At 36.6% G+C, this 25,769-nt stretch overlaps 1 protein-coding gene across 7 annotated transcripts in view; it reads left to right on the forward strand.

The window, feature by feature from the left end:
* Nucleotides 1–25,769, forward strand: part of FUT8 (fucosyltransferase 8) — a 138,260-nt gene that overhangs the window by 32,563 nt on the left and 79,928 nt on the right. For 6 of the 7 annotated variants that reach the window (XM_069784635.1, XM_069784634.1, XM_069784639.1 and 3 more), the window contains exon 3: nt 17,700–17,790. The exons of the other annotated variant lie outside the window; for it this stretch is intronic. The gene's annotated coding sequence lies outside the window, so the exon portion shown is untranslated. The remainder of the gene's footprint in view (nt 1–17,699; nt 17,791–25,769) is intronic. 7 annotated transcript variants of the gene reach the window in all.

The following is a 25,769-nucleotide window of genomic DNA, read 5'->3' on the forward strand; positions in this document are numbered from 1 at the left end:
GAACGGGTGAAGTGAGTTCAAGGAGGTAGCTTCTATTTATTGTTTCTATGTTCTTGTGGAAGCTTGACATTCTCCCTCCCCTCCCTGGCAACATCTTCTGTTTGTAGCTCTGAGTACGTGATAAGAAAAGGAAAGGAAAGAACTAGCTCTCAAAGCATCTTAAAAACCTAGTTGGCCATAAAAAGCCCATGAAATTAAATAAGCTATTGTGTTCTGGCAACCAGGTAGAATTTCTGGTTATGTATTACCAAATCAATTAATTGCAAACAAAAATATGTCACAACCAAGGGCATAAAAATAAAATACATTGGAGATCTGAAATACTCTTTGAAAGCAAGATAATTAGTTGGCCAAACTAACTGATTTTTAAGCCAGATTTGGGTGGTAAACTAGAAATATGAATGGTACAAAAGGCATTTCTTCCCCTCCCCCCCCAACTTTTTTTCTCCCCTTCTTGTGCTGTTTCAGAAAACTTTTGAGCAGATGCCTTGTCCGTGCCGTAGAATCATAGAATCATTGAGGTTGGAAAAGATCCTTGAGGTCATCAAGTCCAACTGTTAATGTAACCCTGCCAAGTCCACCATTAAACCATGTCCCTAAGTGCCCTGTCTACATGTCTTTCAAATACTTCCAGGGATGGTGACTCAACCACTTCCCTGAACAGCCTGTTCCAATGCTTGATAACACTTTTGGTGAAGAATTTTTTCCTAATAACCAATCTAAATCTCCCCTGGCGCAACTTGAGGCAGTTTCCTTTCATCCTATCACTTGTTGCTTGGGAGAAGAGACCGACACCCACCTCACTACAACCTCCTTTCAGGTAGTTGTAGAGAGTGATAAGGTCTCTCCTCAGCCTCCTTTTCTCCAGGCTGAACAACCCCAGTTCCTTCAGCTTCTCCTCATAAGACTTGTGCTCTAGATCCTTCAACAGCTTCCTTGCTCCTCTTTGGATGTGCTCCAGCACCTCAACATCTTCCTTGTAGCGAGGGGACCAAAACTGAAAACAGTATTTGAGGTATGGTCTCACTGGTGCCAAGTACAATGCTTGCCATGATTGCCTTCAGTATCATACAGCAGCCATAATCACCACTGCTGCTACGATTTTTGCCATTTTTAGTGCACTGTTTCTACATTTCTATCTTCAGCTACTCAACAGTTCATGCTGCAGCCTTTTGGTATCTGTAAGCTATGACGAATGGTATACAGTTTTCTTGAGGGTGGTAACAAACCACTCCTGAAACAAACTGATCTCATTTGGAGCGATTCTTGTAGGAAAAAATGTAACAGTACTTGTGTTCTCCCCCCCACCTCCTCCTTGTTTAATGTGAACTAAATAAATCTGCTTTCTGTCAGTGGCCTTTGGTTGAGGTATCAGATACCTGAAAGACTGACTTTGATTAGGAGAAGGGAAGACATAGTTTAGGAAATGATTTTCCGAGCTTCTCTGGTGGTAAAAAGGCTACTTGCAGGCAGAGATGGGAGGCACAATGTATTAGAGGCAGTGCCACAAAACTATTTAGAAGAACGTCCACATTAGATGGAAAAATGAAAGAAGGATTGCCATTGGCTTTGCAAACAGAGCTGAGACCTCATTTTATTGCTCAGGGAACAAACATGTTAGAGTATTACAGAGGAATCCCGGTTCATTTCTCAGTACCATACTCCCCTCTGCTTACAAGTTATCCGCATACCCTTACCAAAGTCAGCATGTTACTGGTAACTTTTTTTGTCACAAATAGTGTGTAAAATACAATGTGTAACAGTAACAGGAATATTAAATTCTGTGAAATCCATCCTTGCGTCAAGGCATTACCAGCTCCTTTTCAGCCAATCAAATGCGCATTCAAGGATCATGTTGCATCTCCTTATGCAGTAGTTGTGTCACTCCTTTCTCCTCTTTAGACCCGTGCAGAATTTCACCTGTCAGGCTAAAGGTAGAGTCATTCAGGGTGAGTATTGGCATTGCATGCTGCCACTGAATATGTGCCTTTCCAGGAAAAATGCTGATGTTTTCACAAATTCCTATTTTTAAATGACTGCCCAACCGTGTTAATATTGATGGTAATTTTTTTTAACCATACAAAAGTACTCCTTTCCATTCTATACTTAAGATTGGCTTAGGAAGGCAGAACTGCTATATGGTACTTTCCTCTTGATAGATCACATTTTAGAAATTCCGTTGTCTTAAAATGATCTTTTTCCTGCACATTACAGTTGCAGTGCTGTGCAGGAGGTTGTTTTTAGTGGCTCTTTATATGTGATGATAGCTATTTACTTCATCTTTCCCTTCAAGTAGATCATCTAGTGACTGATAGTGGTCTGGGATTGCAAACTTCCAGAGGGCAATCATTCCATTTTGCCCCATTGTCAAATGACTTCGATTTTATTGTCAGTGGTGTTATGTGGCAGTCATGTTTGGTATGAATGTAATCTGAAGGGTGCAAAGAGATTGCTGATTGTCCTATAACTGTAACAGTGAATGATCTTACAACTAGGTGCTTTTTTTCACAGACCCGAAAGCACCACTCAGCACTGTGCAGCTGGTCAATCAATGCTTGCAGAAGTTGGTGATTTTTGTGCACCATCTGTATCATGCATTCTTTCTTCTTGATTATCTTGTCTTCATTTCAGTGTGATTTGGTAGTTGTTGAAGTCAAACAAATATGGAAAAATTATGTATGCTATTGTTATATGTGCCTAACACTCATCTGAGAAGAATTCATGTTTCTTCTGGAGGGTGGCAGAATGAAAACTGGTGTGGTGAGCCACAGGTATTTTAAAAAGGGGACAGTAAAAAGCCACATATGGAGTTGTGGGAAGTGGACTCCGAGTTTTCATAATTCCCTGAATGCTGTCATTAGCATCCCACAGAGCACTGTAGAACAATCCATTAACCATATCTTAGGCAGTGATAAAGAAGGCTCTGGAATGTCAACTGTATTGTGCACTTTTCTGTGGTTACAAGATTTTGTGACCAGGAGCCAGAATATTTACAAAACCAAGTGAAAATATGCTGTGATTTGGCACTATTAGCAGCAGTATGACAACTGATGCTTTCTGGAATAAAATTTTTTCTAGTGTAGTAATACAGTTAGAATAGGTTCTTAAGTTATTTTGCTCAAAATATTTTATGATTGTATTTTTCTGTTACTAAACCATTTCTATTTTAAATTAACATCCAGATTAAAGATGCTTATGCTAATTTTGTCCCACTGCTTCCATTCAAACAATCATCTAGTTGTTTTCAGTCTGCTGATCTCCATGTTTTCTTACTGTTTTATAATGTTGTTTCCCGTTTTTCCTGGGATATTCCAGAAAACTGATGTGCATATACCTGGAATCTGTTTTTCAATTCATAATTCTTGCTATCAACTAATAGATAATTCTTAAAATGTGTTATGATATGAAATTATTTGTATGATGAACCTGAATTACTAAGCTCTGTTGGAGGGAAAAAGTTAATTAGTGCTGATACTTCTGAAGTTATTTTGCAAAAACTGAAAATCAAACATACATTCTACATCAGTGCTTCACAATATACTTGAAACGGTACATTTCTGAAAACCGCTTCTGTTCTGAAGCGTACGCTTTAAGTCAAAAGTAAAGGCATCTATATGTACTCTGAACATACTACTAAATCAGAACTATTCAACTGATCCCTAGATTTTTCAGTTAGCAGCTTGTATTTAGTTTTGGCTGTTCAGTACAAAAGCAGTATTCTGGGGAATGTTGCCAGGATGTGACCAGTGTGAAATAATCTCTGAGTTTGGGAGCATTTTACAGCAACATATATTAGAGTGGATTATTATTTTGATGCCTCACTAGAGCAGGGAGCATAGCACAGAGCAAGGTCAAGAAAAAGGAAAACTCCAGCTCTCTTCAGAAAATCAGTGGAAAGCAGTTCATGCATTCTAATGGCTTCATAGAGTATCTTAATAACATACGCTCTCCACCCCTCACTCTACTTTTATTTCTTCCATGTGCCTTTTTAAAGCAATGATCTTTCAGGCTTGAACTCTGCAAATCCTTCAAATTTGGCAGTACTTGAGGGTTTTCCCCTTTTGCCCTATATCAAAAGATTGCTTATTGCCTGCATTTCATTTATTCCTTTGCATTAATTTTTTCATAATTTAGTAATGGTTGTAAACATACCATCTGGAGATGGAATTGATGGGAGAGAGCAGGAGATCTTTTTCTAGTGCCAAATACAACCAGTAGGTTTTGTGTGATTTCTTAAAATCTATGTATTTTCTCCACCTCTGTATGTACTGAGACTCAAAACAGGCTGTAAAGAAGCATTGGAAGAATTAACTTAACTGATAATTTGATACAGAAAATAATCAGAACTTTGTTGCAATTTAGTACTTCCATACATGTATGCTTCTTCCAAATCTCCTTTTACTGTAGACACTCACTAAGTCATTGCCAGCTACTTCTGTTAGTGGCTTGTATTTCAACAGGATCTTAATCTCTGCCATTTCTTTAGTGACCTTAAAAGCATGTTATGTGCCTATATGCTCACAGGAAAGGTGTTGTGTGGTGGTTTTGTTTGTTTGTTTTAAATTTATATTCTTTTTAGCAGGCATAGTATAAACAAATGCTTTTTCCTGTTTTCTTTTTTGTACACACCTACAGTATTTTTTCTGAAATGCAATTTATTCTGTTACTCTGCTTAGTGCTGTAACTTCTTTTGATTTCAGTCTAATTCCTGGCCTGTTAGGATGAGTAATCAAGTGTTTCTTTCATCTAGAAAGATTGTTGTGTTTATGAATTGATTATATTTCTTCAGTAGCTAGATTGCTCAGTGTGACTGCTTGTTCAGAGTTCTTCAAGGCAAGAAGAATTTTGCCATTTTTTTCCGCCTGTTCATCTGGACCAGTTCATGTCAAATTGTGGAGAGGGTTCTAGGTTTTTCTGTTGTGTGTGTGGGTTTGTGTTTTGTTGTTTTTGGGTTTTTTTTCTTTGTTTTGATTGTTTGCTTTTTTTAATCTTTCCCCATCTGTCATTTAATTATACAAGATTAAGGAATGAACTACAAAAGTACATTTTTCCTAAGCAAGCAGGGAAGACACGTTATTTTATACCAAGCTAAGAACCACATAATCGCTAAAATTGTATTTTATTTTTTAATATCAAGTATGAGAATTATTTTGGGACCATTTTGGTAGAACTCATTGCAGTGCAAAGTATATGGGTGAACCTAATGTTTTTCTTTATTGTCAGAATAAGTTGATTCCCCACCCCCTTAATTTTATTATCGATAATGGTCTCCTGAACATTTTGAAATGATCTTTGTTCCTAGAATCATCAGAACTATGAATATGTAAAGAATGTTTTGATGGTATGTGATTGTAGTGATTTATTGGGCTTCATGCCTTTTTATTTATATTCTAACGTTCAGCAGTTTTGATCTATAATACGCTTTTTTTGTCAAGCAGAGAAAGTCTGAGAGAATGGGTCAGGAGAGAAAAGAAAGCATAACACTTAAAACAGTAAAATGCTCCAAACCAATAAGCAAGCAAATTAACAACAACAAAAAAAAATACCTAAGAAAAAAGCTTATGCCAAAATGTCCCAAAAGCCTGTATTGCATGTGGGAAAGCTTCCTCAACAGAATCATGAAGTGATGACCCACACTGCTCCCTGGTAATGTGCTTCTTTCATAGGATATAGCTTTATCTTAGTTGGCTATAGTTCTATACTAGGACCAAATCCTGTTCATATGTATATATAGCACTGACTTTGTTGTGTAACTATTGCTTATATTGGTCTCTGTACCAGAAAAATAGAAGGTGGTGTATTTAATAGAACCTTATTTTACAAGAATTCCAAAGCTGGTCTTTGAGGCAAAAGATCTATAAGTTTAACTTCTGTACCAAGCAAATCTGGAGAAACTGTGAAAAAAGAGTTATTGGATATGTGTTTAATTGTGATATATTGAAGAAGAGCCAATGTAGAGGTGACCTGATCAATAAACTATAAATTGCCTCGTTTTGGCAAGGGTCTTCAACAATCACTTTTAGAAAAATGAAAGTCATCTGGGAAGAGAAACAGTCTTTTTGTGAATTTGTAACTCCATAAGGGAATAGAAAGAGAGGAATATATGGTTATTTTTCATAATAGAAAGCGTAATGCAAGGATTCATCTTATCCTGCTCAAGGAACTGTGCTGGGTCATGTGTAGTTCATCATAAGAATAAATTATGTGGAAAGCAGAGTCTCTTGAATTTTTCTGAATAGAATTTTTATAGGAAACTTTAGCATTATATTTGGTTCTAAATAATCTTGACATAATATTTACATTTTAAGTGTCATTTTTTTGTGCACTTCTCTAACATAGATTGGGGGTGAAGAAAGTTAGAAATGAGTATATATTGAGATTTGGGAAGAGGTCTTCCTGTGGTCAGGTAATGAATAAAACAAAAAATCTGAATGGTACTAAATGAACCTGTGGATGTAGCATTTCATGAGGATATGGCTATTTGTGTTACTCAGTGCAGTATGTAGAAGCCTTTTGGAATACTGTGTCAAAAGTCTAAAAAAATTATTTTACACTCCATAAACATAAAGCTGAATTTGGTAGTAAAGAAGTTCTTGCACCACCACACACTACCCCCTCTCCTTGCTCTCTATTTGATGGATATTGTTTTATAAGCACTTAAATAGCAACCAGCAAACTTTCCAGTTTAGTTCAATTTGTTCTGGTTTAGGTTTAAATGTCTAAATACCACTTTAGGTTCATTTCTCGTTCAAGGAAAACTAAGATTTTTAGGTGAGTTTTTAGATAGAGTTAAATTCAACTCACTGCATTAAAGGTATTATTCAAAACAATATCCTTGAATGTTCCCATTTTCTTGCTATGATCTTAATATGCATTGCTTAAGAAAAAGAACAATAAGGCATCATTTTGTCTGGCAGTTGTTGCTGTTTATTGCACATATAACTTCTTTTTGTAATATGAATATTCTAATAATTTTTTTAAAGTGTTCTGGCTTTTGACAACACAAATGTTTTTACACTTATGCATAAGTGAGTTTCTTTAAAAACTTATTATTATTTAGTAATCCGAAGCAAATGAAAACATTCGTTTGTATATCTGGTTGTCAGTACAGCATTATTTTTGCTAGCATAAGGAATACCTTTTGCAATTTGGAAAATGGTAACAGATCCATTAAAAGCAAATCAGGACAGTGTGGGGTTTTTTTGTGTTGTTTTTTTTTTTAAATACTGGAGTTGAATTTTTCATCACCCAATGCTATTTTAGACTTCGTCTACCATTGTTGCTATAAAAAGCAAGGTACTTTGGTGTATTTAAAATATGTATTCCATCGCATGTGTGTGTTTTAAATTTTAACTTCTTGTGTATGACTGAAAGAAATAAAGATCCCCAAACTCAAGTTTTTTTGGGTTAATGAGAACTGAATCTGAAATCTTTTATTTCTCTCTGGAGCCACCTATGCAAATCACAGTGAGATAAGCTCAGTGTATGTAATTTCTTTTCCATCCATTGTTGCATAGGGTTTTCCCTAGAGAAATCTTATGAAATCTATTAATAAATATTTAGACCATTTATAAATGATTCTGTATAAAAGTATGAAGTACTGTTTCTTGCATATATCAATTAAAGAACTTTTTTGTAATGTTATATATATTTCTGTGAAATAACAAGGGACAGTTTGCAATCATAAATTATATGCCCATCACTTCCTTTTCTCCAAAGGAAAACAAAAATACTCTGCCAAATATCTGGTATTTGAACATAAGTTTCAGAAAATCATTAGCTAATAAAAATACCATGGGCTACTACAGTAGTAGAATGTCGTGATATTGCATGAATTTCTTTGTACATACCTGGTTACATTTCTCTTTGCTCTCCTGCCTTCAGTGTTGCTGTCTTTAATATCTTGTATATTGATTGAAGCTGACACTTTGGGTATGTATGGATGCTTCTGTGAATGCCACTTGCAGGATGAGGATCTAAGTTAGGGGCGCAAAGTGGGAACAGTAAGTCCTTTGAATACAGGAGGACTGAATTATACCAGTAGCAGCATGTGACACCCTGTGAGCACGTTTTTATTTATTACACTGTTTTGAAAAGTGCAGTCTGCCTATGCTTTAAATAGTAAATGTACACATGAAATGGTGATTTGTAAATTTTAATTAAAATATGAACACAAAGTGTTCATGTGCACAGAGTTCATTAGGATATAAAAATCACAGAAATATAAGTATACCTCCTGTAAGTCAGGAGGCCAACTAATCCCTCCTTCCTGCTCAAACATGGCATCAATTTATATGTATGCTTATTTTATTATGATGAACAGAAGTATTTGATTAATCTGCAAGGAACTGCATGCCTGCAGAAAGGCCATTTTATAGCTGACCATAAGAACTGTTCAGGAAGAAATAACGATGTTTCAAGCATTCAGTGTATATTAGAATGTCAGTGTTTTTTCTGTAGTACTTTATGTTCTTGGCTTGCTTCTGTGTTTCAAAGGATGTGATTTTTGGGGAAACTGTACTGGCTGGAAACAAACAATTACCAAGTTTCTTTGATCTTTTTTTCTGAATAGCCTGCTTTTTGGAGCACTTAACTATGTTTGTCCTAATAATGCCATATTATTTCACAGAAGAGCATAGTAATTACTGCATTTACAAAACTAATTATTGAGATTTTTCAATCAATTTGCTATGAGGAACGGCTAGCTCTCCGATTAGGACAAAGTTATCAGACAAAATCTGTCTTCTGATAGTTTGTTTTCTGTAAGCCCCGATACTTATAAATAAGCCATTTTATAAACTACAGGTAAAAAGTTATATTTTGTTGTTTTATTTTACCATCCAAACAACTTTCATAACATTTCTTCTGTAGAAATATTTAGACTGTATGATATCCCTTCATCTTTCTCTGGTTTCACATGACTGGTCACACATTGTGGCTTCTTTCTATGATTTGCTGCTGCTCTTCATAAAAAGAAGAGTGTGAGAGAAAGTAGTCTTAAAAGTAAAATTTATTTTCTCTACTAACTATTAATCTCTATTAGCATTGACACAGTAAGACTTAGTTTGCAAAAGGCGGCCCTAAATTCTCCAGCAGTGTGGGTTTGTTGTATGTCTGCAGAATTCCACTCATGCTGCCTACTTCCAAACGCATACACGTGCACTATATATCATTCCAGCCAACTCCCTTATAATTACTTTTGAAATTGTTACAACAAAAATGGTTTCCCTAACTTTGGTGCTTTGGAAGTTCATGATCATTATATTTGGTATCTTGAAGACTCTAAGAACTGTATCAAAGCTCTATCAGAATGGGCTGAATTCTGTGGCAGTGTTGATTTACTTTATTTTGTTGAAATTTCCTTCACTTTTGTTCTTTACTTATCCGAATAGATTTTCAGCAATGAGCATGGCTACATAAGATCCAGACAGAAACAGTTGGTTGTAAAATTAATTTGATCTGAGCTTTTGTCTGAAAAGCTTTCCTGTCCTTCTTAAATGTCAGTAGCAGTTATCTGTGGAAGAAGTACAAGCGAGGGACCGTGATCCTTCTAGCTTACTTTTTGAGCTTCCAGAACCTGCATTGTTCTAAGACAGATGCAGTATAATATCCATTTTTTAGCAAGAATATTTAAGTCTATTTTTTAACATATCCAATTTTTGTAAACTCAAACACATTTTAATTACAGTAAATTTCACAATTTAATAGTGCCTTCTGAAAATCCAAATATGTGACATCAACCAGGTCTCCTCCAATTTCATGCTAATTTAATTGTTCATAAAACTTCATCACCTTCTGAGGTGTGACTTCCCTCACAAAACCAGTGCTGATTATTTCCCACTATCTGGAGTTTATCCATGTGCCTACTATTTCTGATGTATATTGTAGTTTCCTCTTATTCACCCGATGCGGAAGTGATATTTACTGGTCCTCCTTAGGCTGTCCTTAAAGCGTTTTTGAAAAACTGATGGTCATATCCTATCCCCTTGTTATGGAACCTTAAGTGATAAGATACCGTGAAACTCTTAATTGTTTTGTGTTGCTTACTTGAGTTCCGTTAGAACAGGTATGTGGACACAGTTTTCACAGTTTGGTCCTGATGATTTGTTATTGGTCATTTTACTGACATTTCAAGCTGCGAGAATTCTTCTGTTGTTGTCTTTGTGAAGAAAGATTTCAGTGTAGGGATCAATTTAAGTTCATTCCTAGTAACTGCTAATGCATGTACTTCATATAGCTTTCCTGCTGTGGTCCTGTATTTAAATTGTGCTATTACAACTCAAACATAATTTGGCCCTACAGAATCCCTGTCAAGTCTTTTAGTTCTATTGTGCTTTTAAGAAGTTTTGCTATAGCTTTTATGCATGTAAGAATTTGCTTTTCAAAAAATTTGTAGCCTACCAATTTAGTATCTTCCAATTAAGCTTCATCATTCCCTCTCTGCTTGGTTTATCTGTGTCACAGGGAGCAAAAACTGGGTCATTATAATCTTTTATAAAGCAGCTTAAGTTGTACTCAGAAGACTTTTCTGCTACTTCCTGCGTTGTCTCTGGGAGTGGGTGTGGACTTGAAGTCACCAGCTCCTTCCCAGAGTTTTCTAAAAGACTGTCTAGTTTTGTTACAAAATCCTCTGTCTTTGCATTCAGCAGTCATGTCACAATAGAGCCTTCACTAGCATTAAACAGCTTGTTACCTTATAGGGGTGATATTTTAATGCCTCACTGTTATAACTTGCCGCTTTCTGTCCTTTAGAATCCCTGTTGTCAAAAAGTTAATCTCCATGTAAGAATGATGTTGATATCATTTACTATCAGATTTATGGGACCATTTCTGTCTCAAAATTTTCTTTCTCATTGCCCCTTGACCTATGAGCCTGGAGATGGAGTTGCTCAAGGTCTTTAAAAGTCTGTTCAGTGTACTCCTCTGTTTAAAATCTTCTGATTTTAGGAAAACGAACTTCAAAAAAAACAGTGCTTCACTTCTGAAAACCTCAAGGTAGATAATAATCTATATATTGTTTGGGGCATTAGGGGGAAGCCCCTGCCCTCCACTTAGCTTCTGCTGCCATTTGTTTTAATTTTAAAGTTGTAATTTTCAAATGGGGGTAGTAGACTGGTTTTATTGTTTTCTTGATTCATTGTTGCTTTTTGATTTTGTGAATAACTTAAGGAATAGAGATGCAGATACTTTATCCTCCTCCCTTCCTGTGGAGCTGAACTCTAATGCCATCCAGACTCCCCTATACCCCTGTAGGTTATACTGTCCAGAGACTCGCTTCGCTGAAACAAGAACCCGTCAGACTGGCACTAGTTTTATTACCTGTGGCTGGGCCTTCCCGAGACTTCCGCAAAAGAGTTCCTGGAGCGGGTGACTGAGCAGGAGGTTGCTCAGGACCATGGAGAGCTCTTTCAAATACCAGCGTGGGGAATAGGCGGCCTCTTTTACTTTTTCTTGATAAGGTTGCTAAAATTAGACTGAACTATTTGGAAATAAAGGAAGTTGAAGGAAAGGGCTAAAAACCCCACCCTACACTGAAAGTAGGAACAAGAAGATAATATCTGGTATAAAAGAGAGTAGATGGAAAAAGCCTATCTTGCAAGTTCAAGAAATTGTGAGGTACTACTGGAAGACTGCTAAACATAGGAGCAGCTGGCCATGATATAGTCAGTCGCATCCTTATTACAAAGTGTTCACCACAAAGGAAAATACTACTTTTCACCCAAATAATGAGTCTATACGCAATGATTCTACAAATTTAATGGCTTTCTTTGTGGCTAGTATTGTAAACGTGCCTAGGAAACAGTAAGAAAAACACATGATTGTAGGCTTTTCCTAGTGCTTGACTTTTTTAAAAAGGTTATTTCAAACCCTGTATTATATTCCTTATTAGCAGTCTGAAATACTTGAATGGGATTTCACTAGAATTACATGTGAGAAAATATCCAAATTTATCTTTTAAGGCCTTTTTTACTATAAAGTATTCATATTGTTTTAATAATTACAGACTTTATATGAAAAATTAATTGGTCTTATTTTTAGAATGTTTAGTTTATAAAAGAAAATATTCATTGTTAAAAAAAGATTCAACAACTTTCTTTTGTTTCTGTTGACAGAGTTATATAAACACACATACACAGCGAGACACACACAACCCCCCCCATCTTGTATATTAAAGAAAATAGCTTACTAGTTAAGGCTGATAGTTTCTAACACTTGCCATGGTTTGACAGCAAATTTATGAATTAGTGATAGTTATGTTATAAATAAAAATGGGAATTCTGATTAACAGTGTAATCTTAATACTTGACATAAAAGGAGTTAAATAAAAAGCTAATACCTTCAAAAGTGTTTTAAACTCAGTGAGTTTTAAACTCATCTGTCATTTTTCCTTAATAATATGTCACACCAGTTTTGAGAGGAAAAGCTGTTGGCAGCTTTATGTGAGGGTTTGACTTGCAAATTTCACAGTCCTGTTTTATTCATAGCCTTACTATTGTACAAAGTACTTTGAGTTTTTTCAGTTCCTTCACTTTTATTTAAAAGAATAGATCTTAGATCAGCAGTGTGCTTGAGCCGTGGTGATGGTGAAGATCAGATACAGGAAGCAATCAAGTTTTGGTGGCATGGAGCTCTATGAAAGCTGTAAACCAGTGTAAATTAGACAGCATGAACCTATATGCTAATGCACATAAATTGCTTCCCATACTTGAATTAGCTCATTAGATCTCTTTATTGTGCTTTGTAGTATGTAAAGTTCTGTGTCCTAAAGTAAGTTTTGTTTGTTTTTTTTTTTTTTTTAAATCTATGAAAATAGTGTTTAAAAGAAAATTGGAGTGCCAAGGGGAATTTTTACAGCTTAAGATACACATATTGTGGCACAGTGGAATTAAACTTAAGGCAAATACTTCTTAATCATATGGCAATATTAGTATTTACAATCTTCAGTAAAATTTGTCTTGTTCTAATAAAAGCACTGCAGAAAACACAGTTCAATTTAAATTAGAGAATAGTAATACAAAGCAAGTCTGATTATTTTGCTAATGATCACTTAAGACATTCTTTCCCTGATGTGGCCCACTCAAAACTGTATTCAGGCATTTCTGTTACTGGGTTGTCAAGTCACCCAGTCTCCAAGCCTCCCATGTGTAACAAGGAGGGCTTTTAGCTCAGTTCTGTGACTCTTTTTTTTCCAACTTCTGAATACTGTATAGCACTGACTATGCTTTGAGTTTGCAAAACCTCCTGGTTGCAAGTAGCTCTCCAGTTTTCTTATGGCTGCCAAGTGTCATGCATTTTTGCATAACTATTACAAACTCAGCAGCCCTCTCATCTGCCTGTTTTTCATCCTGATTTATAAACACCCAGCTGAGTTGTGAACAGGCTGATGTTAAATTTCTTGGTTATTAGATTTTGCATATTGCTTTGATGCCAGCCAAAAGAAGAAAGATCTTACAGCTGATCTTGCTTCTGATGTTTGCAGCCATTAAGGAATGACATGGGGAAGCTGGTAGAAAAGAAGGTTTAGTGGAGAGCTTTGGCACCAACAAGAATAGAAAGATCAAATATTAGCTAAAGGTTGTCCATCTGTTTTGTCCCACTCTGTTCCTTCCCCAAGGTATCTAGATTATGTTACTGATAAGAAGCTACACTTCTCTCAGGCAGAAGAGGCAGTTGTACTTTGGTCCCAGAAAAGCACCGAAGCAGAAAGCAAAACATTTGTATGTCTGATTCTGATAAATTTGGATTCTAACACAAAACTATGGAACAAAGTAACATCTTGGAGGTGGGAGGGGAACACCTCATTACTTTGGGAATTTCTTGCCTGTGGAACCACATGCAGTATGAAAGAGGTTACCTTACTGATGTGTATTCTAAGTGATGTTAGAAAATATAGCTTTCTTCTTTAAGCTTCTAATGAGAAGTTCAGCTTGATTTGAAGAGAAATGTCTGATTAAAATTTGGAGAGCACTAGCTTATTTTTACAATCAGACTTTTTGTGGCTTTTGGAGAAAAAAAAATCAGAAGTTGGGCTGCTGTGGCTAAAAGGTTGTCTGAAAGATTAGCAGGATCAGTAAGCATGTTTGAATACATTTTAACTAGGTTATGCTAGAGTGCCTTGGGGTCCATTCTTCTAGAGGAGTGATGGCAAATCTGTAGCTTACATGCATTTTAAATGCAACTCCCATTTTAGAATCACATTGTGTGACCAGTAGTAGGGTCATGCTGACACAGGGGCTGTTGGTTAATAGAAAACCCCAGCTACTGGAAGAAGTCAGCCAGCAGCAGTCAAGTTCAGCAGGATGTTCCACCAAGTCTTGTTCAGGGAAGCTTCTGAGCACTTCATCTTTTCAGGATATATGCAGTACTATGTGGCTATTGTCCATGTTAAGATTTTGGTATGCAGCTTGGTGGGCTAAGAACATTGGCCTTCTTTATTCTAGAGGTTTACTGATCTCCAGAAGTATTTCACAGAATTAGGGGTATTAAGTTCTGTACTCTATTAAGAACATAGCAAGTTCTAAGTTCTGTTAAGAAAGGGATGGGCTGTTTCTGTTTATCAACTCTCATCTACTAATGCAGGGCAGAAAACCTAGTTCTTTTCAACCTCTTGACTGAACTGCTATATATTTTTTTGTAAGCATTTTTGATGCTTCAATTTAAAGGGAATGAGTGACTGAAAATCCATTACCTCATTAAATCATCTGTTTCAATGGGTTATTCCTTTTAGCTGGTATACACTTACAGGTTTAGGAACTCCTTTCCCCTTCCTCATGAGATGAATTTATCTAGGTTAAACTCCTAATCCCTGGATTTTGTCATGCCTTTGTTTGCAAGTGTAAGAAGCAATTCAATGTCAGAAATCCTTTCTTTTTTAACACAAGTTGTGTCCTGCTAACTTCTATAGTCTGTTCTTTTACTATATTGCTTCCATAGATTCTCACTCTTCCTATTTTCTTTTGGAATGAGGTTTCTGCAAGGGCTATCAGCAGATTATTAACTTATTACTCTGGAGGAAGATCATAGAATTGATGTTTGAATTTTTATTAATTCAGTCTTGACTGTGGCTGTATTAGATTAGGGTTGTATGGAGTCAATACAGTATGTAAACAAGAATAAATAAACCTTTGCTTTTATATAATTGTCCTGTTAATTTTCTAACATAATTTTTATCTAACAAAGACATTTGGTTAGTTCAGATAAGACAAAAGGTAACTTCTTACTTTGCTGTGTTTCTGGTTAATGTATTGTTATGTATGTATAATGTTAAAAGGCACTGTAAAATTGAAGACTGCTTTATCCATTGCTTATTAAAATGAGTCCATGTATATAATTTCCATGGAGGAGTGTATTGTTTCTGCAATTGACTCTTTTATCTTTCTAAAAGAAAAATCACCAGTCACTTTTTCTCTAAGTGTCTGACAGAGAATTTTGCATATGTTTGACAAGTAAGCTGCTCTTTTCGAGGTACAATTTCCTCTTTTGTTTAAAATTGCATCAATTGTCAAAAAATTTAGAAATTATCTTTTTTCAAGCTTTAAAATGTAATGTTACAAAAATAGTAAGCACTTTTATTTATTACTGTATCTAAAACAAAGGAGTGCTTAATATTTTCAAACACTAATTGTTTTTATTGTTGATGTAAGTCTTCTATCTAGTTTAAAAAAGTTAAACTTACTTCTGACTGGTTCTTAACTCCTGTTAAACTGTTTCAAGGTCAGTCTTCTGTGTATACCTTCGGTTTAAAAAAACCCAAGTGCTGTGGGTATGGATCTCTCTGAACCACTGCCATTGTGATAACTGAACCACTAGGTGTTTATATAGCATAATTTTGAGAATGTTTAGTCTGTGATATTAAAATTACTTAAATTGTTGTTTTGGTTTTTTTGTTATTTGGTTTTTTTTCCTGATCTCTGACCAGAAGCTATATAGTTGAAGTAGGATTAGTAGTAATACTTAACTTTGTTCTCCATTGCTTTTGGGGTTGTTTTCATAGAAAAAAAATTAATAACTACAGGTGTATGGGACACTGAATTGGCCATAATTTTGATGTGGTTCTGCCTAGGCTTTTTCCTTATAATTTGCTCCTCAAAGGAGACCAAATGTTTTTTAATTAAAAAATTGCCAAGTTTTATTAGAATAACAGTTAAGATAGTTAACATTTTAAGTATTGCAAACTCAGTGAATAGGGAAGAAAGAAGTAAATTTCTTTTTTTAACAGAATTTTCCCTGCCCACATTGTCATTGTGTATATACTCTTGCTTCCACTTGGTTACAGTTAATTCAGTGACTTTAAGCTGTGAACTGCACAGTGCCCTCTGATCTGCTGGAGGTTTTTCCTATCAGGTATAAGGTCAGGTGGCCTGCTCCCTGCTCCTTACTGCAATTTCTTTGCTTGGGCTGCAAGCTCCTCTACTGGCATTTTCTCGACTGCCATACTGTCCAGTTTCTTGAACCTCACTGACCTGAGCATAGTCAGGAGATCTCCAAGGAATGCAGATTGTCTCTCTTTCTCTGGGAGGCCCTACCTGACCCAGTCATCTTAAGCATTAAAATGATTGTGAGCAAGCAAGCAGAATGCTTCCTGCCCCACTAATACTGTCTGTCAAAACGAATGGAGGGCACTTCTAAAAAGTATGAAGCTATATACATCTAAATGTATTACTAGAATTCACAGAAGGCAAGGCTTGGAACAATATGTATGTTGTCTCTAATAAATACTAAAATGAACAAAGAAGAATTTTGTTATGAGAGCTGAATTATGTTTTTAGGTTAAGTTATGAAGAGAGCTTATGTTTTTTTGCAAGATAGCAGAAATTTTCTTGAAATTTTGGCAATTGTATTCTTCTGCTATGGAATTCTTCTAAAGAGCTGTTCAATTTATTTGTATTTTGTTTTCTCCATATCTCCAGATTTGTGATTTCTCCAGTTGCATTAAGTGATTATTCTAGTGACTTTTAATATTTTCATTAAAAGAATATTCATTTTCTTTGCAAGGTTTCCTTAACATATTTATACTTTTCATAAACCATAACATATATGAAAGAATATACATGAATACCCTTCTATTAATTTTATAAAAAATAAGGTTAAAAATAATATTCCCCATCCTTGAGGGTTTTTTTTTCAATTTCAAAGTTTTGACTGGTATTTTGAACAGGGAGTAATGCTTAGAGATGGGGAAACAATTATTTGACAAAACCGCTAAATGGCTGAATTACTTTAATTGATTATGCAGATTTATATCTTTCATTCAAAATTTATAACATCTTTCAGCTGCAAATTTGATAGTATCAGTAAATACTAATGAATTGAACTTCAAACATCATTTTGGGGTTGGCAAATATTAACAAGGGAAACTGGGGCCTGGTGAGACTGCCTTGTATAAGTTACTCACTAAATCAATAAAGAACCTAAAATATTCTTTGATTTAATTCTTTGATTGCTTGTTCACATTGTTTCTAATCTAGGTATAATGAAAGATGATAGTTAAAAATATTCTGATTAAGTAATTTATCTTTGTGGAAAATCCATAATTAGTTAAATAAAAAGTAGAAAATGTGATATTTTAAGGTGAAGAATTAGGTTCTTTCTCAATGTTATGATACAAGGGCAAATCCAAAGGAAGGTGTTCTTATAGAAAATGAAACACTTTTGTTTGAATGTGAAACTAAAGGGACCTTCTTTTTTCTTTTAATCAGTTAATTTCACTGGCTGCCGGACTAGTGGAATTACTTGTTAACCTCCAAGCCCATGATGCAGTTGTGTTTATTTCCTGCTGTCATGGAGAGGGTAAGCTGTTTTTCAGATGTGTTATGAACTTGTGATATTTTAAAATTTACTGCTGTTTATGTGAAAGATAATATACATTGTACATTTGCATGTTATGCATTTTAGAATATTTTTTTTCACACTAAAAGCTGTAAAAAATGCTGATTAAATTAAATTCCTGAGGAGTTCTGTTATTTCACGGAATCACAGAATAGCTGACTTTAGAAAGTATCTTTGGAGATCTTCTAGTTCAACCCCACTGTTCAAAGCAGGTTCAACTGGAGCAGATTGCTCAGGTCTGTGTCCAGTCTCCAGGGATGGAGACTTCACTAACCTGCCCAGCCTGTTCCAGTGTGTGACCACCCTCACAGTAAAAAGTCTAGGCTTAGGCTTAAATGGCCTTTCATATTTTAGTTTCTGCCCATTGAATAGAATAGAATATTTCAGCTGGAGGGTTGTACAATGATCGTTTAGTCCAACTGCTTGACCAATTGAGGGCTGACCAAAAGTTAAAGCATGGTATTAAGGGCACTGTCCAAATGCCCCTTAAACACTGACAAGCTTGGGGCATTGACCACCTCTCTAGGAAGCTGTTCCAGTGTTTGACCACCCTCTCAGTAAAGAAATGTTTCCTAAAGTCCAGTCTAAACCTCCCCTGGTGCAGCTTTGAACCATTCCCATGTGTTGTATCACTGGATACCAGGGAGAAGAGATCAGCACCTCCCTCTCCACTTCCCCTCCTCAGGAAGCCATAGAGAGCAATGAGGTCACCCCTCAGCCTCCTTTCCTCCAAACTAGACAAGCCCAAAGTCCTCAGCTGCTCCTCATAGGACATTTCTTCCAGCCCTTTCACCAGCTTTGTTGCCTTCTTCTGGACGCATTCAAGGACCTTCACATCCTTCTTTTTATTTTTTTTTATTGTGGTGCCCAGAACTGCATGCGGTACTCAAGGTGAGGCTGCACCAGCACTGAATACAGCGGGATAATCCCCTCTTTTGACTGGCTGGTTATGCTGTGTTTGATACACCTCAGGATGGGGTTTGCTCTCTTGGCTGCCAGGGCACACTGCTCACTCCTATTGAGCCTGCTGTCGACCAGCACCTCCAGACCCCTTTCTGTAGGGCTGTTCTCCAGCCCCTCCTCTCCCAATTTATACTTGTGCCTGGTGTTACTCTGCCCTAGGTGCAGAATCCAGCATTTCCACTTGTTAAATTTCCTCCCATTAATCATTGCCCAATGTTCCTATCTATCTAGATCCCTCTGCAAGGCCTCTTGTCCCTCAAGAAAGTCAACAGCACCTCCCAGTTTGGTATCATCAGCAAACTTGCTAATGGTGCATTCAACTCCTGCATCCAGATTGTGGATAAATATATGGAACAGAAGTGGCCCTAGAATTGAACCCTGAGGAACACTGCTGGTGACCGGTCACCAGCGGGGTGTAGCCCCATTCACTGCAACACTTTGAGCTCTGCCCTTCAGCCAGTTCTTCAGTCAGCACACCATGAACCTGCTCATCCCACAGTTGGACAACTTGTCCAGAAGGATGCTGTGAGGGACAGTATCAAAAGCCTTACTAAAATGCAGAAAAACTACATCCACCACCTTCCCTTCATCCACTAGGTGGGTGACCTTATCATAGAAGGATATCAACTCAGTTAAACAGGACTTTCCTTTTGTGAACCCATGTTGACTGTGCCTGATGACTGCATTATTCTTTAAATGCCTTTCAATAGTACCCAGTATAATCTCCATAATTTTTCCAGGAACTGAGGTTAGACTAACAGGTCTGTAGTTTCCTGGGTCTTCCCTCATGCCTTCCTGTAAATTGGAATAACACTGGCTAGGTTCCAGTTAGTGGGGACCTCCCCAGACTCCCAAGACCTTTGGCAGATGATTGAGAGGGGTCCTGCTACAACATCTGCTAGCTCCTTCAATACTCTGTTGTCTATATTAATTGCCTCTTGAACTGTCACTGGGCACCACTGACAAGAGTCTTGGTCTGTCTTCCTTACTTACCCCCGTCAGGTATTTTTATATATTGATACATATATATAAATATTGATACAGGATGTATGGGATATATATCCTGCCTGAACTTTCTATTCTGACTGAACAATCCCAGCTCTCTCAACCTCTCCTTGCATGGCACATTCTCCAATCCCATAATCATCTTTGTCACCCTTTGCTTCACTTGCTCCAGTATGACCGTGTGATGTGCTAAATGCGAAGATCTTCATCCATTGTGACATGTTGTATAAAATAAGCTATCATGGGAGCTTTTAATAGTCAGCTATTTATTTGATCATGAAAAACAAATAGCTAGCAATTGTCTTGTAGTCTTATTTTTCCAGATATCCTTTTGAATCAATCTTCTCTCTCTTTTTACTTTATAAAATATTTCAAATCAAGTATTTGTATTTGTTATGAAGAGATTTTTTGGGGGGGGGGGGAAAGGGGAAGAAACATTTGCAGTAACATCTCCTGATTGAATGATGTGAAACTTCCTAAGCTTTTTCTTTATGGAGGAGGGATATTTAGACCCGTGGTAGATAAAAATCCAGAAAGGTTTTAAGATTTTGTTTTAAACTTACACTAGCAGTGATGGGCTGATGGGCTGTGTCAGTAATTAAGGTCACTATACAAGATGCTATATAAATACTAAAGTGAAAAGAGAGTTCATGTCTTAAGGAAGGGCAATCTAGGTAACAACCAAAGGGATACACAGAAGAGAATGAGGAGATACTAAGCATTTTTAACACAGTGATATTTAGTCACAGTCCCTGAAACATTGATTTCTAGTTGCTATGACAGAACTTTGAAGGGGTGTATGATAGTTAGGTAGAAAGATTTAGTCAGTTTGATGTCAGCTGAAGAAAATCTCATAGGTATTTGTAGAAGACTACTTGTGGTCAGTGCAGGACAGGAGAAATATTAAAGAATATGTCCCTGTCAATGTTAGTAAATTCTTAAAGAAGCTAGATAATGAGTAGTTCAGTGAAGAACCTTAAATATCACAAAATGATCTTGCTTGTGGCATGGGGAGCTAGAACCTCACAGGGAACCTACAGAAGTGTTCAAAGAGCTGAGGTTATAAAGATATAATATAAACCCAGGAGTATATATTTATTGGTTACTGTCAAGTGCAAATGAGAGAAGCATGGACAGGTATCAGTACCAAAGAGAAAAATACATTGATCTGGATGCAGTTGAATGAAGACCTAGGTAATGTTTACTGTTTTGAACAGCAAGGAGGTAATGTAGGGGAATATAATAAAGTGTAAAGTAATATTAGAAATTCTGTTAGGGTGAAAGAATTAAGACCTTGTTCAGTAATGGCACCAAGAGTATTATTCTGGATAACAACTCAGGTTTTTGTGGTAGTTAGAGATAACTGATGGAGGAGGAGGCTTATAGGAAAGAAAAGAAGTGCATACATTCCTTAGTTACTTTCCCACAGGATTCTGATTGAACTTAGACTTGTAAGCAAGACGGGAAATTACACTTACTGTTCTCTCGGCTTCAGTTTTTCTGCTATACACCTTCTTAAGAACTTCAAAAAGCAGTAGCAACCTTGGTTTGGTGACTTCTGTCATCTCTTCACTGATCATCAGTCATTTTAGGGAATTTATGGCTGCTACTTGGCTTGCAAATACAACTCTGGAGCTGTCAATCAGCTATCAGTTTATAATCTACATGTGTTCATCTTTTCTTGTTGACTTTATTTTCATTGCATCAGTGATCACTACCTACGATTGTAGGATAAAATTAGATATACAGAGCAACTACCTCTGTTTGAAGCTGCAAACAAGCTGTAAGTATTGAATTCCTAAAAGAAGAAGAAATTTGGCACAACAAGATTGCTTGCTGGACATTCTGTTTCTTCCTCTGCCTTCCTTTCTGAAGGTGTTTTCATTTCTGTTGTGGTTTAATCCCAGCCAGCAACAAAGCACCATGTGGCTGTTTGCTCACTCCTCCCCCCACAGTGGGATGGGGAGAAGAAAATATAACGAAAAGCTCATGGGTCAAGACAAGGAGAGGGAGGGATCACTCAGCAGTTACGGTTACAGGCAAAAAAGCAGACTCAACTTGGGGAGAAAAAAATAAAATCAATTTAATTTGTTACCATTCAAATCAAAACAGGATATTGAGAAGTAAAACCAAATCTGAAGATGCCTTCCCCCCACCTGTCCCTTCTTCCTGGGCTCAACTCCACTCCTGATTTCTCTACCTCCTCCCCACCAGCAGCACAGGGGGATGGGGAATGGGGGTTGTGGTCAGTTCATCACACACTGTCTCTGCTGCTCCTTCCTCCTAGGGGGAGGACTCCTCACTCTTCCTCTGCTCCACCATCGGGTCCCTCCCATGGGAGACAGTCCTTCACAAACTTCTCCAATGTGAGTCCTTCCCATGGGCTGCAGTTCTTCATGAACTGCTCCAGCGTGGGTCCCTTTCACAGAGTTATGGCCATCTTCGGGCACATCCACCTGCTCCGGCGTGGGGTCCTCTCCAGGCTGCAGGTGGATATCTGCTCCACTGTGGACCTCCGTGGGCTGCAGGGGGACAGCCTGCCTCACCATGGTCTTCCCCACGGGCTGTAGGGGAATCTAGTCCAGCACCTGGAGCACCTACTCCCCCTCCTTCTTCACTGACCTGGGGGTCTGCAGGGTTGTTTCTCTCACATTCCAATCTTCTCTCTGCTGCAGGTTTCCCCTTCTTAAATCTGTTCTCCCAGAGGCACTACCACCATTGCTGATGGGCTCAGCCTTGGCCAGAGGCGGGTCCAACTTGGAGCCAGGGAAGCTTCTAGCAGCTTCTCACAGAAGCCACCCCTGTAGCCCCTCCCCTGCTACCAAAACCCTGCCACACAACCTCAAACCAATTTCAAAATTCTGCAATGTTGTTTTCAGCTTTAAAATTTTATGCAGTTAAATTGAAAAAAGTCTCTGTGTTGGTCAGCTGAGCATTTTAGGATACACACTAGAAACTCAGAAATAATACCAAGATCCTTTAAGGTTAATTTTTCCTCTGCTTTGAATTTCTTGTCTGTATTCGAATATGCATTCTGCTAATGCTTCTAAATGAATCTTAAGACGATTCTTCTCAAGTTGAATAATCTTGCTTTTAGACTCTAGCTTTAATTCTTCAACTTGTGTTAATTTACCTGTAAGCTGAGAAGTTATCAATCTTCCACACTCAGTGGTAGAATCTCTTTAACCAAATTTCAGGAGGGATAAATCACATTGCATCTGTCTCCTAAGTTTGTTCTTGTTGGTTATGAGTTTGGTTTTGAACCAAATGAAATGAGTGGGCCTGTAGCTTTCACATGGTTAAGGAAGTCCCTCAGTACCACCTCTTGCTGCCAGGGAGTTTTCTGTGGTGAAGATCCGAAATTACAGTATTTGAAGGCTTCAGTATTGAATAAATCTCCACCACCCTTTTCAATTTCATTGCAAGTGAATTCCATTAAGAAAATGTTTAATTTGAGAATAATCTGCTGATTGTATCACATGAGCAGATCATATTTATTTATGTAAAATTTTAAGGGAGTATGTGAAGAGAAAATCACCCAAATTGCTCAGAGGAATCCATACAGATATAAAATTAGGTTTTTACAAAAACAGTAGTAAAGATGGAAGTGTGGATGTTGGAGTAAATAGTAAGCAAGTCTCATGATTATGTTTACTTACGTCCTGTGATACGTGCGGATAGAAGTTAAGAAGAAAAAAGAAGTAAATTTACACAATAATTAAGTAAACACGTGGAATACTATGAAATTTGTGTGCTTGTTCCAGAAAAAGCAGGGAATGGATAGTTTTTATGCATAGAAAAATAAATTTATGTAACTGAAAAAGTGAACTTGAATAGAAAACTAGAGGAACTTCTTTTTGGATACTTTTAAAATCCAAACATTAATACATGTTCTGTGAATGAGTTTCTGTTCTCTGGTTGAAAAAAAAATATATAATTTGTATATTAAGAAAGGTAACAAAAAACCTTATGGGCGAATGAAATGCTTTCTAAATTGTTTCCAGTCAATATTCTAAAAAGTTTGGAACTAAATTGGATAAAGTCTCTTGGGTTTAGTATAAATGAATGCTAGAATTAGAAATAATTACCAGCCCTGGCTTGATCACATCAGTATGCAAAGCATGGGGACAAATTTTGAAAGAATTGACAACTAACAAAGTAGAGCTAGATGAAGATGGAAAATGAGATAAATGCAACACAAGTTTGCCAAAGATTGTTTGATCTGGATTATTCTAGGTTTACTTATTTACTGTTTCAATGAGGGAGAGTAAATTTCCTAATGAAACATAGTTTGGAAGAAACTGTGTATCTGGACTTCCTTTCAGCATTTTCTTGGCACACAGAAAATTATAAATTGAGTTAGAGAAAATGTGGATGAAAATAGAATCATTCATTGGAAAAGGAAGTAGCTGAAGGGATGAAGTGACAGTGACTTCTGCTGCAAGAAAGAGTATTATGCTGGAGGAGAGACACTATTAGTGGAGTGGATTACATCTATTATTCATCTTGGGTGTTTTCAGTAGTGACAACGTCACAAAGATAATAAATTATAATGAAATTTAGGTCACAAAGTAGAGGAGTGTTATGATGGGGGGGTCAGAAAAATGTGCAAGAATAATTTTTTACTTGGGGTACTGGAGTGGTAGAATGGGATAAAGTATAATAACACAAAGTTAAAAGGATTAAAAATAAGAATTTCTGTATATAAGATGGGAGGTTATAATTTTGAAGAGATATAGATGCAAAAAGAGTTGGAGGTATTATGTCCTTGCAAAATGGTTGCTGACTGCCAGAGAAATGTGGCCATGAAAAAGACAAATCCTGTCCTAGGATGCATCACAGAAAGCAGGTCCAAGAGAAAAAAGCAAGTAATGGTTTCATACAGGACACTGGTAACATCTTGTGTGTTATGTATACAATTCTGATTTCTGATGTTCTGAAAACACTTAATTGGAATGGGAGCTGGTGCAGGATGTGGAAAATTTGTCAGCCTCATGCAGTGAAGTGCTTGTAAGCTAACATATAAGACTCAGACTAGCATGTAAGTCTGAGAGAGGATACGGCTGCTTTCTGTAGATACACTACTGTGTACAGAATAGGGCAGTAGCCGAGCTCTCTAAACTAAGTTTATACTAGTGCAAGAAAACACAAGTATAAATTAGCAAAATATAAATTTAGTCTGGAAATTAAAGAAGGCTTTTAAGCATTGGAAGGGTGAGTTTTTTAAACAGCCTTCCAGTAATGGGGAAAGGACATCAATTTATTTTTAGATGCAACTTAAAGAGGTTTCTATGACATGGTTACCTGAAATACTAGGACATAGGATTTGACTGAAGAAATTTTGCCCATATGATCTGGTTCAGATTATGAAGATGGTGTTTCATTAATCAAATACCATATAAGCCTTCATAAAGAATGCATTGTATATGCCATGAATAATATTTGCAATGTTTGCTTATTTGTATCAAACACTAAAGAGTCATTTAATTGTTTTTTGTCCTTTGATCCTTAGTTTTATTTTAATATCCTAAAAGGATTATTTCTTAGGCTCTAATCCTTTGTCAGAGGCTATGCCATCACATTATTGTTACATAGGAACTGGAGTCAGAAAGTTGGTTGGGTTTGGTTTTATTTTAAATTTTATTTTTATTAGAGCACAACAGGTTAACATTACTTAGAGTACCATGCTTTCCTAAGAAGATAATTTTTGTTAGTGAAATCTTAAAAATACTGATTTAACTTACTTAAGTTTACTTTAAAGTGAAACTAATGAAGGTTCAATCTAAGTTGCATGTACAGTGAGTGTAACATTCTTTTTGACTGTTTCACATTTAGTGATAAGTCATTTTGATAGCCCTTAACAGTGGAGTGAATTTCATGTTTTGTACTGTGAAAAAAGAATTGTAGATGACGTACTTGCCATTAAATATAATGCTGTATATATTAGCTGTAGCGATGTATGAGTTTTGCTT

The sequence above is a fragment of the Haliaeetus albicilla genome, chromosome 5 (genome assembly GCF_947461875.1).
Source record: "Haliaeetus albicilla chromosome 5, bHalAlb1.1, whole genome shotgun sequence".
NCBI classification, from domain to species: Eukaryota; Metazoa; Chordata; class Aves; order Accipitriformes; family Accipitridae; genus Haliaeetus; species Haliaeetus albicilla.